The 21167-nt window shown below is 49.2% G+C and overlaps 1 protein-coding gene across 2 annotated transcripts in view; it reads right to left on the bottom strand.

The window, feature by feature from the left end:
* Positions 1-20798, bottom strand: part of AGPAT3 (1-acylglycerol-3-phosphate O-acyltransferase 3) — a 69993-nt gene extending 49195 nt beyond the window's left edge. The window contains exon 1 of one of the 2 annotated variants that reach the window (XM_044947532.2): positions 20645-20798. The gene's annotated coding sequence lies outside the window, so the exon portion shown is untranslated. Of the gene's footprint in view, positions 1-20189; positions 20214-20644 lie in introns of those variants that run through there. The other variant, XM_044947535.2, reaches the window with a different exon arrangement.
* Between the last annotated feature and the right edge of the window lie 369 nt (positions 20799-21167).

The following is a 21167-nucleotide window of genomic DNA, read 5'->3' as shown; positions in this document are numbered from 1 at the left end:
TTTTAAACTGTGTCACTCATAACACAGCCCCAGACATACAAAACAAAAACTGATAGAAATGCAACAATTAGTAGGCAAATCCACGGTGATGACTGAAGATTCTAACAGACCCGCTCTCTGTATTTGATAAAATAGATAAAATAAATGACTGAAGACACAAGAGTTGGCAAAAATATTCTGGAAAGGGCCAAAGAGTAAATATTTTAGATTTTTCAGGGCAAATGGTCTCTATTGAAGCTACTCAACCAAGTCATAGAGCAAAAACTGCCACAGCAATATATAAACCAAGGCTGTGGATGTGATCCCATAAGAATTTATCTCTAGGGACTGCCCTGTAAGTCCAGTAGTTGAGGCTCTGTGCTTCCACTGCAGAGGCCGCAGGCTTGATTCCTGGTAATTAGGGAACCATGATCCCACATGCTATGTGGCATGACCAAAAAATAAAAGTTAAAGCAAAAAAAAAAAAGAATTTATTTCTAGAAATAGGTGGCAAGCCAGATTAAGCCTACGGGCTATACTTTTGCCAAGACCTAATATAGGAGGTTTAAACAACATGATTAATAAACCTACCAAAACTAATCTCACCAACCACAGAATACAGTCTTTTCAAAGATGCACAGAGCATTTCTAAAATGTGACCATAATGCTAGCCATAAAACAAATTTCAAATTTCAAAAGACAGGCATCAATCAGAGTATATTCTTTGACCAATATTTACTGATGCAAAAGAAAAAGGTAACAAAAAAGACACTGGGGAAAATTCTCATACACTTAGACAGCCCATCAACAGAAGAATGGATAAAGAAGATGCGGTGCCAATACACGATGGGATCTCAGCTACAAAAAGGAACAGAACTGTATGACCTGCAGAGACGTGGATGGACCTAGAGACTGTCAGAGTGAAGGAAGTCAGAAAGAGAAAAACACTGTTATCATATCACTTCTGGAATTTAGAAAAATGATACTGATGAACTTTTTTGCAAAGTAGAAATAGAGACGAAGATGCAGAGAATGGTTGCATATGGATGTATGGATACCAAGGAAGGAAAGAGGGCATGGGGTGAATTGGGAGACTGGGATTGATGCACATACACTATTGATATTATGTATAAAACAGATAACTAATGAGAACCTACTGTTAAGCACTGGGAACTCTACTCAGTGCTCTGTGGTGACCTAAATGGGAAGGAAACCAAAAAAAGAGGGGATATATGGAATGAGGTTCGTGACATTGTACAGGAGACAGGGATCAAGACCATCCCCATGGAAAAGAAATGCAAAAAAGCAAAATGGCTGTCTGGGGAGGCCTTACAAATAGCTAGCTGTGAAAAGAAGAGAAGCAAAAAGCAAAGGAGAAAAGGAAAGATATAAACATCTGAATGCAGAGTTCCAAAGAATAGCAAGAAGAGATAAGAAAGCCTTCCTCAGTGATCAATGCAAAGAAATGGAGGAAAACAACAGAATGGGAAAGACTAGAGATCTCTTCAAGAAAATCAGAGATACCAAGGGAACATTTCATGCAAAGATGGGCTCAATAAAGGACAGAAATGGTATGGACCTAACAGAAGCAGAAGATATTAAGAAGAGATGGCAAGAATACACAGAAGAACTGTACAAAAAAGATCTTCACGACCAAGATAATCACGATGGTGTGATCACTGACCTAGAGCCAGACATCCTGGAATGTGAAGTCAAGTGGGCCTTAGAAAGCATCACTACGAACAAAACTAGTGGAGGTGATGGAATTCCAGTTGAGCTATTCCAAGTCCTGAAAGATGATGCTGTGAAAGTGCTGCACTCAATACGCCAGCAAATTTGGAAAACTCAGCAGTGGCCACAGGACTGGAAAAGGTCAGTTTTCATTCCAATCCCAAAGAAAGGCAATGCCAAAGAATGCTCAAACTACCGCATGATTGCACTCATCTCACACTCTAGTAAAGTATTGCTCAAAATTCTCCAAGTCAGGCTTCAACAGTACGTGAACCGTGAACTTCCTGATGTTCAAGCTGGTTTTAGAAAAGGCAGAGGAACCAGAGATCAAATTGTCAACATCCGCTGGATCATGGAAAAAGCAAGAGAGTTCCAGAAAAACATCTATTTCTGTTTTATTGACTATGCCAAAGCCTTTGACTGTGTGGATCACAATAAACTGTGGGAAATTCTGAAAGAGATGGGAATACCAGACCACCTGACTTGCCTCTTGAGAAATTTGTATGCAGGTCAGGAAGCAACAGTTAGAACTGGACATGGAACAACAGACTGGTTCCAAATAGGAAAAGGAGTTCGTCAAGGCTGTATATTGTCACCCTGTTTATTTAACTTATACGCAGAGTACATCATGAGAAACGCTGGACTGGAAGAAACACAAGCTGGAACCAAGATTGCCGGGAGAAATATCAATAACCTCAGATATGCAGATGACACCACCCTTATGGCAGAAAGTGAAGAGGAACTCAAAAGCCTCTTGATGAAAGTGAAAGTGGAGAGTGAAAAAGTTGGCTTAAAGCTTACCATTCAGAAAACGAAGATCATGGCAGCCGGTCCCATCACTTCATGGGAAATAGATGTGGAAACAGTGTCAGACTTTATTTTTTTGGGCTTCAAAATCACTACAGATGGTGACTGCAGCCATGAAATTAAAAGACGCTTACTCCTTGGAAGGAAAGTTATAACCAACCTAGACAGCATATTGGAAAGCAGAGACATTACTTTGCCAACAAAGGTCCATCTAGTCAAGGCTACGGTTTTTCCTGTGGTCATGTGTGGATGTGAGAGTTGGACTGTGAAGAAGGCTGAGCACCGAAGAATTGATGCTTTTGAACTGTGGTGTTGGAGAAGACTCTTGAGAGTCCCTTGGACTGCAAGGAGATCCAACCAGTCCATTCTGAAGGAGATCAGCCCTGGGATTTCTTTGGAAGGAATGATGCTAAAGCTGAAACTCCAGTACTTTGGCCACCTCATGCGAAGAGTTGACTCACTGGAAAAGACTCTGATGCTGGGAGGGATTGGGGGCAGGAGGAGAAGGGGACGACAGAGGATGAGATGGCTGGATGGCATCACTGACTCGATGGACGTGAGTCTCAGTGAACTCCGGGAGTTGGTGTTGGACATGGAGGCCTGGCGTGCTGCGATTCATGGGGTCACCAAGAGTTGGACACGACTGAGCGACTGATCTGATCTGATAACTGGTTCACTCTGCTGTACAGCAGAAACTAATACAACATTGTAAAGCAACTGTACTCCAACAAAAATTAATTTTAAAAAAGTTATTAATTAAAAAATCAATTAAGATACTATACTAGACAAATCTATTGAATGAAATAGTAGCAAAACATGTCATTTTGCAACTTTAGGCTGCAGCTAAAAGTTCTTAAAGGGATCAAAGGTTAAACTTTGGTGTAGGGGACAAATTTTCAGAAGGCTGAAAACAAATGACATAAAACATTAACATGAACAAAGTAAATTAAGAGGAAGGAAGGAAATAACTTAGCAGAAATTAATGAAATGAAAAACATGCAGAAACCCACAAAAGTGGGTCTCTGAAAGGATTAGTAAAATTGGCTGTGTTTTGGCAAGAGAATCAGGACACAATGAGAGACCGTGTGGACAGCGTCACGACGGAGGGGCAGGCACAAGCAGATGCTGTGGGATTTTTCCAGAGGGAATCAGGAGCCGCTTCCGAGCAGCTCTGGATGTGCAAACACAGCTAATGGGACAGATTCCTAGGAACAGCAACTGACCACCAAATCCTGAAGGAGCTACAGAAAACCGAAAGTGCACCATAATCTTGAAACCCTGAAGCATCAGTCACAAGCCACCCCGGGAACCCTGGACACCAGGGCCCCTGCCTGTGCCCTCGCCTGGGGGGACTGCCACCCTCGCAGATGCCCGGCACCCCCGGGCAGGCCTAGTTGGAGCCTTCTCAAATTGGCTTGTGTGAGAAACTGGCAGCCACAAGTGGAGAAGACATTTAACTGAAAGCGTTTACTCGAGAACCAAGTGTGAACTGAGAGGCAACCTGAGCGTACTGCAGACAGAGCGGGCTGTGCGTGAGCGTGGTGTCCGGACACTGGAAGCTTCTGCCTGGGTCTGAGCCCCACCCCATGGGGCCCCTCTGCGGGGGTGCCGGGGGACACTGTCCAGACCCTGGTCCTGCTTCCACGCCCAGAACCGGGTCAGGACAAATCCTTGATCTGAAGACCAGAGCTCCCATTCCAACAAGGTCACTGGGGCTGAAGGTTATGTTTGTGAAGGCACCACAGAGCATCATTGTTAGCCAATTGTTAAGGGGCACAGGGGAGCCGGGGGAGGGACAAAAGAGTCAAAACGTACAACAAGCAGCCGCTGCCGATCCAGGGCAGGCCAGCACTCAAGGTCAGCCCTGGATGCCCCAGAGCTCAGCCCAGGCACAGGTATGTGTGTGTCACATACACACACACACACACACACAGCAATAAATCAAACTGCTGAGACAGGGAGATGATCCCTTCTGAGCCCACTAGAGTCCCTGAGAACAAAGCAGGACAGGCCCAGTTCACCCAAAACCAGAAACTGAACCCATGGCACAGATAGCTCAGTTGGTAAAGAATCCGCCTGCAATGCAGGAAACCCCGGTTTGATTCCGGGTCGGGAAGATCCGCCGGGGAAGGGATAGGCTACCCACTCCAGTATTCTTGGGCTTCCCTTGTGGCTCAGAGACTGAACTCGCGGCATAAACAGTTGGGGTCCCTGCAGAGCCCCTGCTTGGTCTCCCCAAGACTCACAAACACAGCTTCGTGCCCTGAGGAGCAGCCTCGGAGCCACACAAGGACGGATGGGCGAGGTGCCCTGCCCGCTCTGGGTGCACAGCGGGCAGTTGCCTCCCTGGGGCAGGCCGCCAGCACCTCTGATGCCCTCGGGGGTGCTTTAGAGGGAAACAAAGCTCCTTGTGACGTGCTGAGCCATGAAAAGATCCAGCACCGGGGTGAGGGGGGTTGTCAAGCTGGCACGGAAGCCAGCACTTCTGAGATGGACAGACTGGCACCCAGGATGGCCACAGGCTGGTGGGCAGCAGCCTCTCCCATGTTCCAGAAAAGGGCCGAACACAGCAGGATGTGGCTTCTGCAGAAACAGGACCCACCAGCCTCTTGCTTGGCATCTGAGGGGCAGAGAGGAGAAGCGTCGGGTGAGAGATGGTTGGGACCCTTGTCAGCCACCCAAGGACGCGTGCGCCGCTTTGGGGATGAGCTGGCATGGGCCTCAGCTGTGTCCATCTCTGTACCCCCTGCACGGCTCATGGCCCTGGGCCTCTTGTTCACATGCTGTCATCCCTGGCAGCCCCGCCGGGACTCACCATCACCCCTTCATGAGGCATCGCTGCTCTGACACACGTGGTACCTCACGTGTGACACCACTTGACAAACTGTCTTCACACGTGATATTTTCCAACCCTCATGAGCCCCTGGGGAGCAATGAGGAGAAGAGGGCCACTCCTAAGAAGTGTGAAGTCACCGGCTGGGGCCACTTAAGCCTGTGGCCCATCCCACACCTCCACGGGGAAAATCAGTCTACCTGCCACCAATCTGCATTGTGTGTGTGCGTGTTTGTGTGTTAGCTGCTCAGTCATGTCCAACTCTTTGTGACCCCATGAACTGTTCCCTCCAGGCTCCTCTGCCCATGGGATTCTCCAGGCAAGAATACTGGAGTAGGTTGCTATTCCCTTCTCCAGGGGATCTTCCTGACCCAGGGACTGAACCTGGGTCTCCTGCAGTGCAGGCAGATTCTTTACTGTCTGAGCCACCAGGGAAGCCCCGACTCGCACTGTGGACACACAGGGGACAGTGTGGGTTATGATGCTACCGAGGTTCATCGTAGAGCAGGGACAAAGCCTCTGCTTGCTGGATTTCAAAACCAGAAATAAAGTGGAAACAAAAGACTACCAGGCACCCAGAATGGTGTTATTCTCTCCACCATCACGGGTGGGTGTGGAGACAGGTGTGGTCTCTTCACGGTAAGTCTGCTATGTGGGTCTGCAGTGTTGGGACGGGCAGGATGCGCTCAGCGAGCCACTCAGGGGAGTGTGGTGCCCGCAGGACTCACCACAGGGAACGGAAAAAGCTCCAGGGCTGGCTGCTGACCTCACTGTCCACACCACAGGGCCAAGTGCAGCCCTGCGGTCTCTACCCAGGGACGGGGCAGGCAGATGTAAAGGTCAGCAGTGGGACGTGAAGTGAGGAAAGCAGCCCATAAAGACAGTCTGCACGATGTGGTATGTGTGCTTGTGTATGTGTCTGTGTGTGTGTGCACGCGTGTGAGCCTCTGAGTGCGTGCATGTGCATCCTAGCTGGGTCTCGGGCTGGGGAAGGTGTCCTGGCACACTGACAGCTGGAGGATGAGCAAGAACCCACCAGGCAAAGGTCCAGGGTGCAGCCTCGGGGGAGAAGCCGAGCCCGGGTGTTGAGGGGCAGTGAGGACCAAGCAGAGGGGATGGCGTCCTCTGAGCGTCACCACCGTCAGCAGCGGCTGGAGCGGGCAAGGACGGGAACAGAACTGGGCTCACTGAGACAGAACCTCAATGGTCACAGGGAAGGGATCTGATGGGAGCGGGACTGGAGGCGGTCTTAGGTGAGGCAGGGGGCCATGAGAAACATGGAGGAGGGGGTCGCGAGTGGGGCAGGGCCTGGCCTGGACACGTCACCCCAAGAGGCATGTTCATGGGTAAGGGAGAAACGGACAGGAGAGGACTGCTCAGGTCGGGGTGCCTGGTCCGGGGACGCACCAGCAGGGGACCCTGTGGGCCCAGGGTTTAGGAAGCAGAGCTGAGAGGACAGTGAGCTGGGGTCACGGCCTCACAGGCAATTAAAACACAAGGGGGTCTTGGAGGCCCACAGTGGACATGAACTCGGGCAGACCCCGCACCATCAGACAACAACATTCCAAGTGCCTGACGGTCTTTCCATTCATGTTTAATTTCTATTAATAGCTTTGAAATCTGACCTGTAAGATGTACTAACCCCCTTTAAAAAATCATGCTCTTTCACATTTACTGGTATATACCACGCAATGCAGACGTATGGCAGTTTTCAGCTACCAAAAACGTCTGGATGATCTGCCTGTTCTAAAACAACAGATACCACCTCCGTCACATGGACAACAGAGAAGTCAATGGGAAGTTAAGTTCATTGAGGACAAAATCAGAGTCACGTTTTGCAACTGTGTCCCAAACTGAATAAAGAGCTTAACAGAGATGTGTAGGGAGCGAGGGCCTCCGACGTTCTGCATCCTGGACACTGGTCTTGTCCCTGGCGAGGCAGTCCTAGGCCAGGACAAAACCCCCCAGGTTAGCTGAGTCCCCCAGGGCTACTCACACCATAGCATTCCTTAACTCCCACAATTGCTTTCTTCACCAGGATTTGTGTAGGTTTACCTTGGCAATCTCTTCAAGCTCTGAGTTCTGTTTAGGGGATCAAGTTTGTCAATGACACCTTCAGAAGTCCCCTCTTATGAGTCCAGGAAATAAACCTATAATGGTTTATTTCTAGATCAGCCCCACTCCTGGGCTCCTGGGAGAAGCAGAGCCCCTCCAGGGAGACAAAGTCTCCTGAACACAAGATCACAGCCCAGGGTACAAAGCACATGAGAACTGGGCTTCAGGGAGTGAGAGGCAGCAGAGCAAAATGCTCAAGAAATTTAAACTTCGGTATTATTTTGTGTGTTTTTATTATGTTGGCATTATTCTTTGCAGTATATAAAATAAGTAGGGCTTCCCAGGTGGCACTAGTCAAAAAGAATCTGCCTGCAATGCAGGAGACCTGGGTTTGATCCCTGGGTCAGGAAGATTCCCTGAAGGAGGAAATGGCAACCCACTCCAGTATTCCTGCCTGGGAAATCCCATGGACAGAAGAGCCTGGTGGGCCCGTGAAGAGTTGCATGAAGCTGAGCACACATATAAAATAAGTATGCTTAGAGATAAGAGAAGAACTTGGAACACGTGCAAAGAAAAGAGCACCAAGCAAGAGAAGAGGCAGGTTTGGAGAGAACTACCGAGGACATTTAAGAACGAGAAACAGGGACTTCCCTGGTGGTCCAGTGGGTGAGACCGAAAAGACCCTGATGCTGGGAGGAGTTGGGGGCAGGAGGAGGAGGGGACGACAGAGAATGAGATGGCTGGATGGCATTACTGACTCAATGGACGTGAGTTTGAGTGAACTCCAGGAAATGGTGATGGACACGGAGGCCTGGCGTGCTGCGATTCATGGTGTCGCAAAGAGTCAGACACGACTGAGCTACTGAACTGAACTGAACTGAACTGAACTCCTGATGCAGGGGGCCTGGATTCGATCCCTGGTCGGGGAACTAGATCCCACTTGCTGCAACTAAAGATCCCACATGCCGCAGCTAAGACCCGGTGCAACCAAATAAATCGATGAATAAAGATAAAATATTTTTTTTAAAGGAATGAAAATTAGGATCACTGAAATGAAGAGCTTAATGTGCAGGTTAAGTAGCAGATAAGACAGAGATGAAGATACAGCTGGAAAACGAGAGTGGAAAGTGGAGGAATTCACCAAGAACATGGTGATAAAAAAAAAAAAAAAAAAGACTAAAAGACAAACATGAGCAAGAGTATGAGACTTGGAAAATGGTGTGACAAAGTCAGGCATAAGGTAAATTGAAGCAAAAGTCAACAGAAGAATGGCTGAAATTTTTCCAGAATTCCCGAGAGACACAAAACTTTATCCTCAGGAAGCACACTGACTCCAAAGCAGGATAAATAAGAAGAAACCCACTCTAGAGATGCCACCATGAAAACAGAGAATGCTGGATGTAAAAGGGACCACAAACACAGTGGAGAGGGAACATCGCTCACACAGGAAGGGCAGAGGGACCACCAGATGGCCCCTGGAGACAGTACGAGGTGACATGATAGTCCACGTCTGTGCCCTCTGCCCACAAGCCTTCCGAGCTGAAATCAATAATAAATGTATAAGCTAAAATCCCCATGCACTTAGAAAATAAAAGTACCTTCCATATCACTCATGGGTCACAGAAGAGTAAACAGATATTTAAATGCTCAAAAAAGAAGAGGGTGGCAGAGGATGAGATGGTTGATAGCATTCCTGATTCAATGGACATGAACTTGGGCAAATTCCAGGACATAGTGAGGAACAGGGAGGCCTTACATGCTGCAGTCCATGGGGTCACAAAGAGTCAGACATGATTTAGCAACTGGACAACAAAAATGCTCAAGATCTGAACAATAATACTAAAGTGAAGTTGCTCAGTCGTGGCCGACTCTTTGCGACCCCATGGACTGTAGCCAACTAGGCTCCTCTGTCCGTGGAATTTTCCAGGCAAGAGTACTGGAGTGGGTTGCCATTTCCTTCCAGGGGATCTTCCAGACCCAGGGATCGAACCCAGGCCTTCTGCATTGCAGGCAGATGCTTTACCATCTGAGCCACCAGGGAAGCCAAACAATGATACTGCTACACTCCAAAATATACCAGACACAGGACTATAGAACCAGGAAGAAACGTTTAACTTTAAATTCTTATGAAAGAAATAAAGCTTGAAAATTAAGAAACTATGCTTACAAAAATAACAAGGAAGTTAAGCTTTCAACTCAATAACCTGTAAAGAGATCACCAGGAAAAAAACCCAGAAAGAGTAGAAATAAATGATGACAATGGGAGGATAAATTAACGACAGGAGAATCAAAAATGTGATGGACATGCGAGTTGGCTGAGAGTCGGCTCTTTGTGAGCAGCAAGGAAACAGATAAACCTCTGCTGAGATAAATTGAGAAAAAAGAAAAACAAAAATAATTCTAGGAATGAAAGGTGGAGCTTAATGTCAGATACCATGGAGATTAAAAAATTAAGAAAATATTAAGACCTTTTTACCAAGAAATTGACAATGTTATTGATGTGGATCCTAGGGTAGAGAGGTCTAAGATGGCTCCAAGGTTCACACCTTTGAGTGTGGGCTGGACCTAGTGACTGGCTTTCAAGAAAAGTAGTGGAAGGTGGCCTCCAAGATGGGGTTTACAGCACTGAGTCTTAGACTAGCTGGCTCACACTCTCTCCCCCTCTTGCTCTGATGGACAAACTGCCAGGATGGACAGAACAACTGGCAAAGACCTGAATCCTGTTGACAGTGTGAATGTACCTGAAGAAGGACCCTTGCCCTGTCTTGCCTTTAGATAAGACTGCAGCCTCTGTGACACCCGGTCACAGCCCATGAGAGACCTGGGCCTGAGGAGCCAGCTCCGCTGAGCCTGGATTCCTGGACCACAGACACGGTGAGATGGAAAGTGTTGTTGAGAGCCAGGAAGTGTTGGGGTCACTTGTTACATAGCAACAATGCAGGTCACTCCTTAGAAAAATAACACCAAATCTTATTTTAAAAAGACCTAGAAAAGCTGAACAGATCAGTAGCTAGTAAAAGAATCAATCAAAATGTAAAAATCTGTCCACACAAAAGCCAGGCCCAGGACAAGAAACACTTCACCTCAATCTCACATGGGAGGTAACACCGCCCACTTAGATAATGAGATGAGTGTAACCCGGCCCCAAACCCATTGGGACAGTGCAAGAGAGGACAGTTACAAGCCATGCACACTTCTAGACAAAGGTGCAACAAATTCTAAACAAAATCTCAACACACCAAGTACGGTAACGCAGTAAAATACGTCATGGTTGAGATGGGGTATTTCCTGAAAAGCAGGAAAATCTACTCATGTTCTTTTACCACATTAACGGATAAAAGGAGAAAATTTTATATGATCAGCTCAACACACACGGAAAAAGTCTTTGATAAAGCAACATCTTCAGTCAAATATTCACGACATCTATCTGGAGAAAACCATAATTTAAAAAGATACAAGCCCCTCAGTGTTCACAGCAGCACTGTCCACAAGAGCCAGGACATGGAAGCAACCTAAATATTCATCAACAGACGAGCAGATAAAGAAGATGGTACATGTACACAGTGCAGCAGTACTCAGCCATAAAAAGAAGGAAATAAGGCCATTTGCAGCCACATGGATGGACCTAGAGACTGTCATACTTAGCGAAGTTAGTCAGAGAGAGACAAATACTATGGGATAGCGCCTGCATGTGGAATCTTAAAAAATGGTACAAACGAACTTATTTACAAAACAGAAATAGAGTTACAGATGTAGAAAACATATGGTTACCAGGGGGGAAAGGGATAAATTGGAAGATTAGAATTTACATATATCAACTATTACATATATCAATAAAATAGATAACTAATAACACCTACTATATAGCACAGGGAACTCTACTCAATGTTCTGTAATGCCCTATATGGGAAAAGACTTTTAAAGTGTGGAACTGTGTGCATGCATAACTGATTCACTCTGCCTACACCAGAAACTAACACAGCACTGTGAATCAACTGCACTCCAAAAGAAATTTTAAGAAGAAAGCAAGGGAAAAAGGTATATATGGTTCCTATTTTTCAGAAAGAAGCCAATTATTTGTATAAACAAGACAACCCTTTTAACTGGAAAAGGGGGGAGTCTACAGAAAAATAAGCATTCTCTCTTTTATTTTTTGTGACTTGTTTTAAATGGGTAAGGTAATCTGAGGAGATATAGTAATACATTGTAACTCCTCCCAGCTACACTATCCCACCCTTGTAAGAAGTAACCACTTACCCCTTGAGTCTCTTCCCAGTATGTCCTCATTCCAACAGGACAAGAAACCTGGGAAGGGGGTCTTACCACCACCCCTCACTCCATATGACTTGCCCTAAACCCCACGCTCTCCCCAGCAATGCCCCGGGACACAGCACACATGCTGCTGGGGCCATCCTGCCCACGTGGGACCACACACCAAGTGCACCTAGATGTGGAAGCTGCTCTGCAGACATGGCCGTGCTTCTGTAACACCCCCCAGCTCACACTCACACAGCGCACCTTGGCTCACATCTGCACCCACACCTGGCCCAGGCACTCTCTTTACATTTTGGCCACCCCAGTGGAGCAGGCCAGCATCTAACCACGCTGTTATTTTTGCATCTCCCTGATAACCAGTGAAGGTGAGCCTTGAATCTCTTCACCTCTTTATTTCCTTCCATCTGCTAGCTCCTTTGTTCCCAGGAGGAGCAACAGGAAGATTCAGAACTAAGCAGCCTCCATATTTGTACCAACACCAAACGGGAAAACTGAGCAGATTCCCTGAAAACCAAGAATAATGACCAAAACGCCGCATCACACTTGCATGCAGTACAGTCCTGACAGCCCTGGCCCAGGCAGCAAAACAGGACGGGACAATGCTAAAGGTGTAAGGAAGAAACAAGCACTTTCTGTCCATGCAGAAAATCCCCCAACGCTGCAAATAATTTATAAGAAAAAGAGATTGGCAAGGTGCCTGGATAGCAATCAATATCCAAAATCAACTCCCTTTCTGCTCAACACCAACAAGAGTTAGAATTTTTTTAAGTAAAAAAATAAAATGTGAAAACACCACTTATAAAAGTAACAAAAATAAGGACACCTGGGAATAAATTTAACCACAAAGTATAAGATAGTGTGCAGAATAGTACGTAGAGAGCCCTAGTAAAAGCCATGTAAGAAGACTGACATTAATGGAAACACATCACCTCTATGGCAGGAAGACTTCATACCATAGAGATGAAATCCACCCCCCAGCTGATCTACAGAATTGGTGCAGTTTTGATCTAAATCCTTGACAAAGTTTTTCAGGAAACTTGACACACTGCTTTTAACACATACACAGGAAAACAAAGAGCAAGATCAGCCAGGTGCTCTAGAAACCCCGGGTGGCAGGGGTAGTGGGGTGCATGCCCAGAAAGTAAGAGGGTCAGGTTGAGGGGCCACCCATGCACACACATCGACCAGAGCGACAGAGAACCCAGCGGAGGGACCTGGACACGTGACTGCAGTGGCCCCACCAGTCAGCAGGGAAAGAGGGCCACCCGGCGGAGGCTGGAATCAGGACAACTGTACTCCGCATGGGGACAGAGCCCCTACCTGTCACCACCCAGAAGCCACTCCCGAGGGACGGAGGGCTTCAGCGTGGAAAGCAAACAGTCCAACTTCTATAAGAAAACACAGGAGAACACACAAGTGACTCCAGGACTTCTCAACTGCATTCGAAAAGCTGAAAAGGTGGATAAACTCTACATTACATCAAGAATTTCTATTCGTCAAAAAAAAGTAAAAAGACCAGACCCAGCTAAGCAAGACGCCTGAAGCACACATTAGGACAAGATTATTATCCTCAATGCACAAGGAAATACCTCATACAGAACCATATGCAAGGAATACATAAGGAAAACCTATCGCCCAACAGGAAAATGGGTGAAGGAATTCACAGAGGAGGAAAGGCATCTAGCAGTAAGTGCAGGGGGAGGCTCAACTCCATCTGCCAGGAAACAAATCCAGGCCACCACCAGTCACATTCTGTATCCAACCTATTGGCAAAACTTTCAAAAAATACTTATTTGGCACATGGGATCTTTAGTCGGGGCATGCAGGATCTAGTTCCTTGACGAGGGATGGAAACAGGTTCCCTGCATTGGGAGCGCCGTCTTAGCCACTGGACCACCAGGGAAGTCCCTCCACTTGCAAAACTGAATGACATCACCAGGTGCCGAAGAGCAGGTGGGTCCACTGAACACCCTGTGGGTGGCTATGCAGTCGGAGTCTCTCCTGCTGCTGCTGCTAAGTCACTTCAGTCGTGTCCGACTCTGTGCGACCTCATGGAGAGCAGCCCATGAGGCTCCTCAGTCCCTGGGATTCTCCAGGCAAGAACACTGGAGTGGGTTGCCATTTCCTTCTCCAATGCATGAAAGTGAAAAGTGAAAGTGAAGTTGCTGAGTCTTGTCCAACTCTTAGCGACCCCATGGACTGCGTCCCACCAAGCTCCTCCATCCATGGGATTTTCCAGGCAAGAGTGCTGGAGTGGGGTGCCATTGCCTTCTCCACGGAGTCTCTCCTATCTCTCTGCAAACAGCCCAGTGTAGGCATCACTGCCCAGACTTCCCCGCCCAGCGGTCCCCTTCAGAGAATGCTAGAGGGCTGCATGGCTCCACACGTGTAATTAAGACATGTGGACACAGAACATTCTATCAAAGTATAGAGCAAGATTATACTTGGGGATCATAGCTCAGTTGGTAAAGAATCCACCTGCAAAGCAGGAGACCCCAGTTCGATTCCTGGGTCGGGAAGATGTGCTGGAGAAGGGATAGGCTACCCACTCCAGTATTCTTGGGCTGCCCTTGTGGCTCAGCTGGTAAAGAATCTGCCTGCAGCGTGGGAGACCTGGGTTCGATTCCTAGCTTGGAAAGATCCCCTGGAGAAGGCAAAGGCTACCCACTCCAGGATTCTGGCCTGGAGAATTCCATGGACTGTATAGTCCATGGGGTTGCAAAGAGTCGGACACAACTGAGCGACTTTCACTTTCAACACTTCCATAGAGCAAGATGAGGAGCGCCTTCCACTAAATGCATTTGGTATCAGTAAACATTACGTTTTGCAGACTTCATCTTTACATGGACCTTGGGAGGGCCTCCTACAGGCACCCAGAGACACACAGAGCTCCTTTGTTTCCTGACACCTCTCTGGGTACCAGCTTCTCCTTCCCTCCACCCATCCTCACGGACCCCAACCCTGTTTACAGCAGCCATGCTTGAGATAGGAAAGACAGTTCATCTGGACATGAGATCCTGGGGTTTTGTTATTCATCTTTTTGTTTGTTTGCTTCTCTTGCATGCATTTTGTCCTCATTTAATTGGCTCACTGACTTTATTTTGAAAATTACACAAATATTTTAGACAAGAGGTTGTAAAAATAGTGGCCCACAGTCTAAATTCAGGCAGGAACATTTTCCATTTGCCTGCACAGCTTGTTAAAAATAAATAATTGTATATAAGGATCTAGGTTTCTGGCTGGTTTCAGCAGCCAAAGAGCTAGTGACTTGGGTACCATAGCTGCATGGCATGTCTGCTGGGGGTCCGTGGCTGAGGGTCAGAGGCTAGGGGTCACTGGGTGGAGGTCAGTGGGGTCAGTGGCTGGGGGTCAGGCAAAACACATCTGAGAGAAGAAGCGTACAGTCATCATTCATGTTTGCTTGGCCACCCTGGCCTAGCACTTGTCCCATCTGTGTTTAGAATTTTCACATATAGCTTTTTTACCAAAATAGAAACATTTATATCTGATAACAGGCTTCCCTGGTGGCTCAGATGGTAAAGAATCAGCCTGTAATGCAGGAGACTTGGGTTCGATCCCTGGGTTGGGAAGATGCCCTGAAGGAGGGCATGGCAACCCACTCCAGTATTCTTACCTGGAGATTCCCCATGGACAGAGGAGCCTGGAGGGCCACAGTCCACGGGGTTGCAAAGAGTCAGACATGACTGAGCAACTAAGCACAGCACATACCCAATAACTCATTAAAATTTAAAGAAGAAAAATGCCAGGTACAGAGCACTTGGAGCTCCAGTAAAACACCCTGCTGCCTTGGAGCTTGGAACCGAACCACAGGCCACCGATGCACTTTCTACCAAATGTTCTAGAGCTTGAGTAACAGTAGTAAGTGCCCACTTTAGGAAACTGAACACACTGCCCCGTGCTCACACATGTGTGCTCTGGCGTTTGTCATCTATCTGCAAGCGTCTGCTTCCTCTCATCGCTGGACACTCTCTTTTTGTACCAGTTCACCACAGCAGTCATGTGTGGATGTGAGAGCTGGACCATAAAGAAGGCTGAGCACCGAAGAATTGATGCTTTTGAACTGTGGTGCTGGAGAAGACTCTTGAGAGTCCCTTGGACTGCAAGGAGATCAAACCAGATCAAACTAAAGGAATTCATTCCTGAATATTCATTAGAAGGACTGATGCTGGAGCTGAGGGCTCCAATACTTTGGCCACCTCATTCAAAGAGCCAACTCATTGGAAAAGACCCTGATGCTGGGAAAGATCGAAGGCAGGAGGAGAAAGGGATGACAGAGGGTGAGATGGTTGAACGGCATTACTGACTCAATAGACATAAGTTTGGGCAAACTCTTAGAGACGGTGTAGGACAGGGGGCCTGGTGTGCTGCAGTTTATGGGGTCATAAAGAGTTGGACACAATTTAGCTGCTGAACAACATCAACACTACTTATAGTAAAGGAGCCAAAATAAAAGCCCAAGGGAACCCAACAGACTACAGGGCTTTTCCTAAAACTAAACCAAAACTTTGCCCAGGCCAAGGGATCATTCTTACTGTCCTTCTACTTCTGTGGAGTCCAAGTCACTAAACTTTGTCTCTGAGGCTGCGATGGCACTTTGACACACAGAAGGCCCTCAAAAGAGACCCTGCTTCCCAGGCTACAGGGGAGTGGTGCCTGCCATTCCTGGCTGCAAGACGCAGGGTGGGGCTGAGGACCCCAGGCTGACCTTCTCAGAGCTGCGTCTGAGGCCCGTCCTCCCAGTCCTCTGCCCTTTCTCCCACCCCACCCCACACAGGCCAGGTGCAGGATCACCCCTCCTCCCCTCCCTACAGCTTCCACAGCAGCCCCCCACAAACCTCCTGCACTTCCCATCTTGGCATCCTCCTTTCACGGAACCTGGACAGGTGAAGTCTTCATCCAACAATCTGATTTGTGTTAGTCTGACGAAAATCGCTGCTAGAGAATCGTATTTTGCAAGGTATACCATCAATTACTTTCTCTCTGAACCTAAGGATTAGATTACGTGTATCTTCCTAAGAAAAGGTGCATTCATTCATTCATTCACTCAACCAATCATTCCAGTTAGCCTGGAATAACAGTCTAATTAGAAACCAAAGTATGAAAAGCATTAACACAATCATTGACACATTCTCCACATTGAGAGTCGATACCCATGGGCTCAAAGGCCACTCCCCTACGCCGGGGGTGCACCCATGGGGCTCACAGGCCTCAGGAGAGCAGAACCGGTAAAGGTGTTCCTGCTGCAGCTTTTACTGCTGCTCCCAGTAGAACTCACTACTAACCTTCTTGCTGCTGACTTCATTCCCCGCCCACTTTCAGAAAGGAACCGAGGAGCCACATCAATGATGCATGGCCTCCCCGGGCCACCTGGGGACAGGCCTCTCGGCTGCTGGTGGGCGGCTCCCACTATGAGCACCCAGCTCAGTTTTTAGTCCTGTGTGACGCCAAGTTCTCCTGACTGGGAGAAGACTTCTGCCTGTCACAGTATCAAAGGACACATTTCTTTCAATTTGCTAACACCAGCATCTACAATGTATCCTATCCATGACCTTCTAGCTGCGCTTGGGAAAAGATGTGGCCAATTAAAGCACAGCGTCCACGGCCACAGGCCCCAGCCCTGCAGCGGGAACTTGGGCCAACTTTCCCCACGGATCTGCTCCTCCATCTCCAAAAAGACACATAGGCACTGCCGCCAGATTATCTGTGTTTCAGTTTCTGGCACTTTGGTCGACACAGATAATCAGGGCATGGTGAATTCTTCTAAATAACTAAATAAGAGTCTGTACGAGGTTGAACCAGTACTGGGTTTGCCTAAAATCCAGCATTTTGAAATGAGCAATTTAGGGCTTCTTAGGTGGCTCAGAGGTGAAGAATCCACCGGCAATGCAAGAGACATGGGTTCGGTCACTGGGTCAGAAAGATCCCCTGGAGAAGGAACTGTCACCCCACTCCAGTATTCCTGCCTGGAAAATCCTATAGACAGAGGAGCCTGGCAGGCTACATACAGTCCATGGGGTCACAAAGAGTCAGCATGACTGAGCAACTAAACAACAACGGCAACAATTTAGGATTACTTTTAATTATTAGGAAGTGGTTTCAGAAACAACAGACCAAGTCCAAGTCATTTCAACTTTACAACATGAAGCAACTTATTTAAAACCTCAAGCATTCCTTGGTTAACCAAAGTAAAATCTATGAACCTTCCAAGCAATCGTTTTAAGAAATTCAGTCCAACCTTCCTGTAACTGTACATTTATCGATGAGAAGATCAAGTAAAGATTCCATGTCACACAGTACAAATCATTAAGAAAGGAATAGATACATGCAGCCAATTGCATCCAGTGCTCTGCTCTATAAATATTAATCAACCACAACTTGTAACAGTGAGATATTAGAGTTTTTGATGAGGCCCAAGAGAGGAGAGAAAAAGACAGAAGCAGAAGCCACTACTTTTGCCCCAGGTGGACTCTGACGGAGTCAGGGCCTCAGTGCTGAGAGCAGGGGTTGGGGTACTAACCTCTGCTGAAGCTGATCTCTGAGTCTGCTCCACTGGGTCAGGCCGAAGGCCGGTGGAAGGTGTGTGGTTTGGAGTCAAATGTGATTGGACACATCAGCAACACCCTCCCCACTCCAGAAAACCCCGTAAATTCAACTCTTCTCAAACACAGTTTCTGGTTTTCATTTTCCCTGTTTATAGGGATTTCAACATTTCCCTCCCATCTCTGATTTGACTAGAGATAAAAGTGTTCACAGATGTTTAGCAGACTGATAAGGCTGACAAGACGGGCGTCCAAGGATCTCAGTTCAGATTCTGGTCATGCCGATCTGTGACCCACCCTTCAGGAGGTAACGGAAGCTCTGGCTTTTCCCAGACCGCTCTTCTCCAAGGCTGAAGTGCAATTCAGGGGTGTCACGTGTAAAGGCCTGATCCTACATATCAGGAGCCACGCTAGCAAACAAGGGAAGCAGAAGTAAAAACGGACAGACCAGGGCCTTCCCTGCTGGTCTGGTGGTTAAAATCTGCCTTGCAACACAGGGGACTCTGCTTCGATGGCTGGTCAGGGTGCTAAGACCCCGCATGCCGGGGAGCAACGTAGTCCACGTGTCACAACCAAGATCCAATGCAGTCGGAGCTTATATAAATGGATGAATAGTTTTTAAAAATCACTTTGGTGGATACACTTCTTCTAACTTCCAAAATAAACTACGTTCAGTTTGCTTCCCTGGCCCTGGCACCCAGACTTGTGACAGACACACAGAGAGTCAGCTGGCCCTCCCAGGCAGCGCAGAGTCCTTGCCGGAGGTGGCTCCTAGAGCCCACACCCTGGCAACTCAAGTGTCCCCTGGGCCTCTTCCTTCACCTCCTGCCACTTTCCCTGCTCCCGCACTTTCTCCGGGCCACACTGCTCAGCCTCAAACCTCTGGACAGAGGTGCCTGGGCAGGGCCCAGCACAGCCAGTCTGTATGCGCATGGAACATGGAGGCACCTGTCCCCCACAAGGCCACGAGGGCCAAGGGGCCCTAAGCACGCTGAATCTCAGTCACACTTGCTTGCATTGTGGATGTCAGCCACATGGTGTGTATGAACCTCAATCACAGGTCCTCTTTTTTTATACAATGTAATCAAGAAGGTTCCCTCAGGGCTGAGAAAAGGATACAGAAGTGAGTTGTAACAGGACAACTCTGAAACTTGGAGGGAGAGGAGAAGTGGAGTCAGGATGGCCTAGAAAAGGGGAAATAACCCAATTAGAAAAAGTTCCGAGTCTCCCTGAGACCCCCAGGAAGCTTTTCAACAGCAGAGGAAGTTGATTTCCAGCCTGGGGATGACCACAAGCAGCCTGTAGGGCTGTCACTTAGACCCCTGGGGTCCCCTGGCCTCTCCCACAGCTCACAGCCGCCACACACCACCCGCGATCTGGGGTCTCCGTGATTCCACCCTTAATATGGGTGTCAGTTCTCATTCTAGTCAGTCACAAGGCCAACAGCCCACTGTCATTTTTCCTTCTCATAAGATCAAATTTCCTACAGAAAGGAACCTAACTGCTCCAGTATTCTCTAAGACAAGGTTTTATATTGTGCCTAAAAAAAAAGTCTGGGGAGCCATTTATAAAATCATTTTCCCTATTTTACCCAACTTCTTTCAAAAGTTGAAAGAAAGGAAGAAAGAAGAGAGAAGAAGGAGAGACAGAGAGGACCTGCTCATTATTTGCAGGCAGCTTCATCTGCTAGTCATCCTCCCTTCCTGAGACCCTGGGAGGGCAGCACCAGGCGTCCCTGGGCCCTCTGGCCGGCCCTGGGGGTGAAGGTGGTTTTCCTCCCAAACGGCTCTTGGATCATTGACCGGCCCCATCACCTGACTGGAACCGTGGAAATTCACAGTCGGCCTTTGGTCCAAACGCCAAAGTCAAATCGGAACGCTCAGCCCCACCACAGCCTGCGGTCCCACCTGCAGCCCTCCCCTCCGGGCAGAGCAAAAAGTGAAACTAACCCGTGGCCGCAGCGCGCAGGGTCGGGGGCGCGCGCGGGGTCCCCGTTGTCAGCTCCCCGAAACCCGGCGGGGGCGCGTGGCGTCCACCCGGAGCAGAGGGGCCCAAGGAAGTCCGCGGGGCGAGGGGCAGGGGTGTCGTTCCCTCGCCCAGCCCGGCTGCCCGTCCCTCCTAGGGCGCCCCGGCCCCAGCCGCGCGCCCGGCTGCAGCGCCCCAGGCCGGCCGGCGAGGACCGGGACAGGCTTGGGCCTGGCCGGTCGAGGCCCCGGAGGCTGGGAGGGAACCCACGGCCCGCCGTCCCCAGTCCCGGTCCTCCAGTCCTCCCGCAGGCCCCGCGCCCGGCGGAGCGCAGCCGGCCTGCTGCGCCGCGGGGCCCGGGTGGGGGCGATCTGGGGAGGCAAGGGGGGCCGATCTCGGGCGGCGGGGAGGGGGCCGACCTCGGGGACGCGCCGCTCACCTGCAGCCGCAGCCACCTGCTCCTCGCGCGCGTGGCCCCGGCGTCGCCTCCGCTCCGGGCCGCTCGGTCGCTGCGCTCCGGCCCTGGGCGCGCCCGGCCCTGCGTCGGGCCTCAGCGAGTGCGGCGCCCGCCGCCCCCGGCCCCCATCCCGCCCCGCCCGGCCCGCCGCCCTCCGCCCTCGGCCGCGCCGCCCCGCCACTTCCTGTGCGCGGCGATCCCACAGTTCCGCCGGCGCGCGGGGCGGCGGGGACACGCGGGGAGGGGACATGGGACCTGCGGAGGGGACACAGGGCGGAGACCGGCCAGGGGGCCGCGGGAGTACTCGGGAGAGCGGGGAGGGAATACGAGGGGGGAGGGGAGCGGGGACACGCAGGGGAACACGGGGAGGTAAGCCAAGGGGACAGGGAGGTACCAGGGGACAGCGGGCGGAACACGGGACGCAGAGGGAGACAGGGCGACATGGGGTTGGCGGCCTGGCCGGGCGCCGGCTGTGGAGGGACGGCCGGGGTCCAGTAACGGACGC

This window comes from Bubalus bubalis, chromosome 1 (assembly GCF_019923935.1).
Source record: "Bubalus bubalis isolate 160015118507 breed Murrah chromosome 1, NDDB_SH_1, whole genome shotgun sequence".
Taxonomy (NCBI): Eukaryota; Metazoa; Chordata; class Mammalia; order Artiodactyla; family Bovidae; genus Bubalus; species Bubalus bubalis.
Note: the sequence above shows the minus strand (reverse complement) of the source record. Positions and strands in the feature narration are given on the sequence as shown.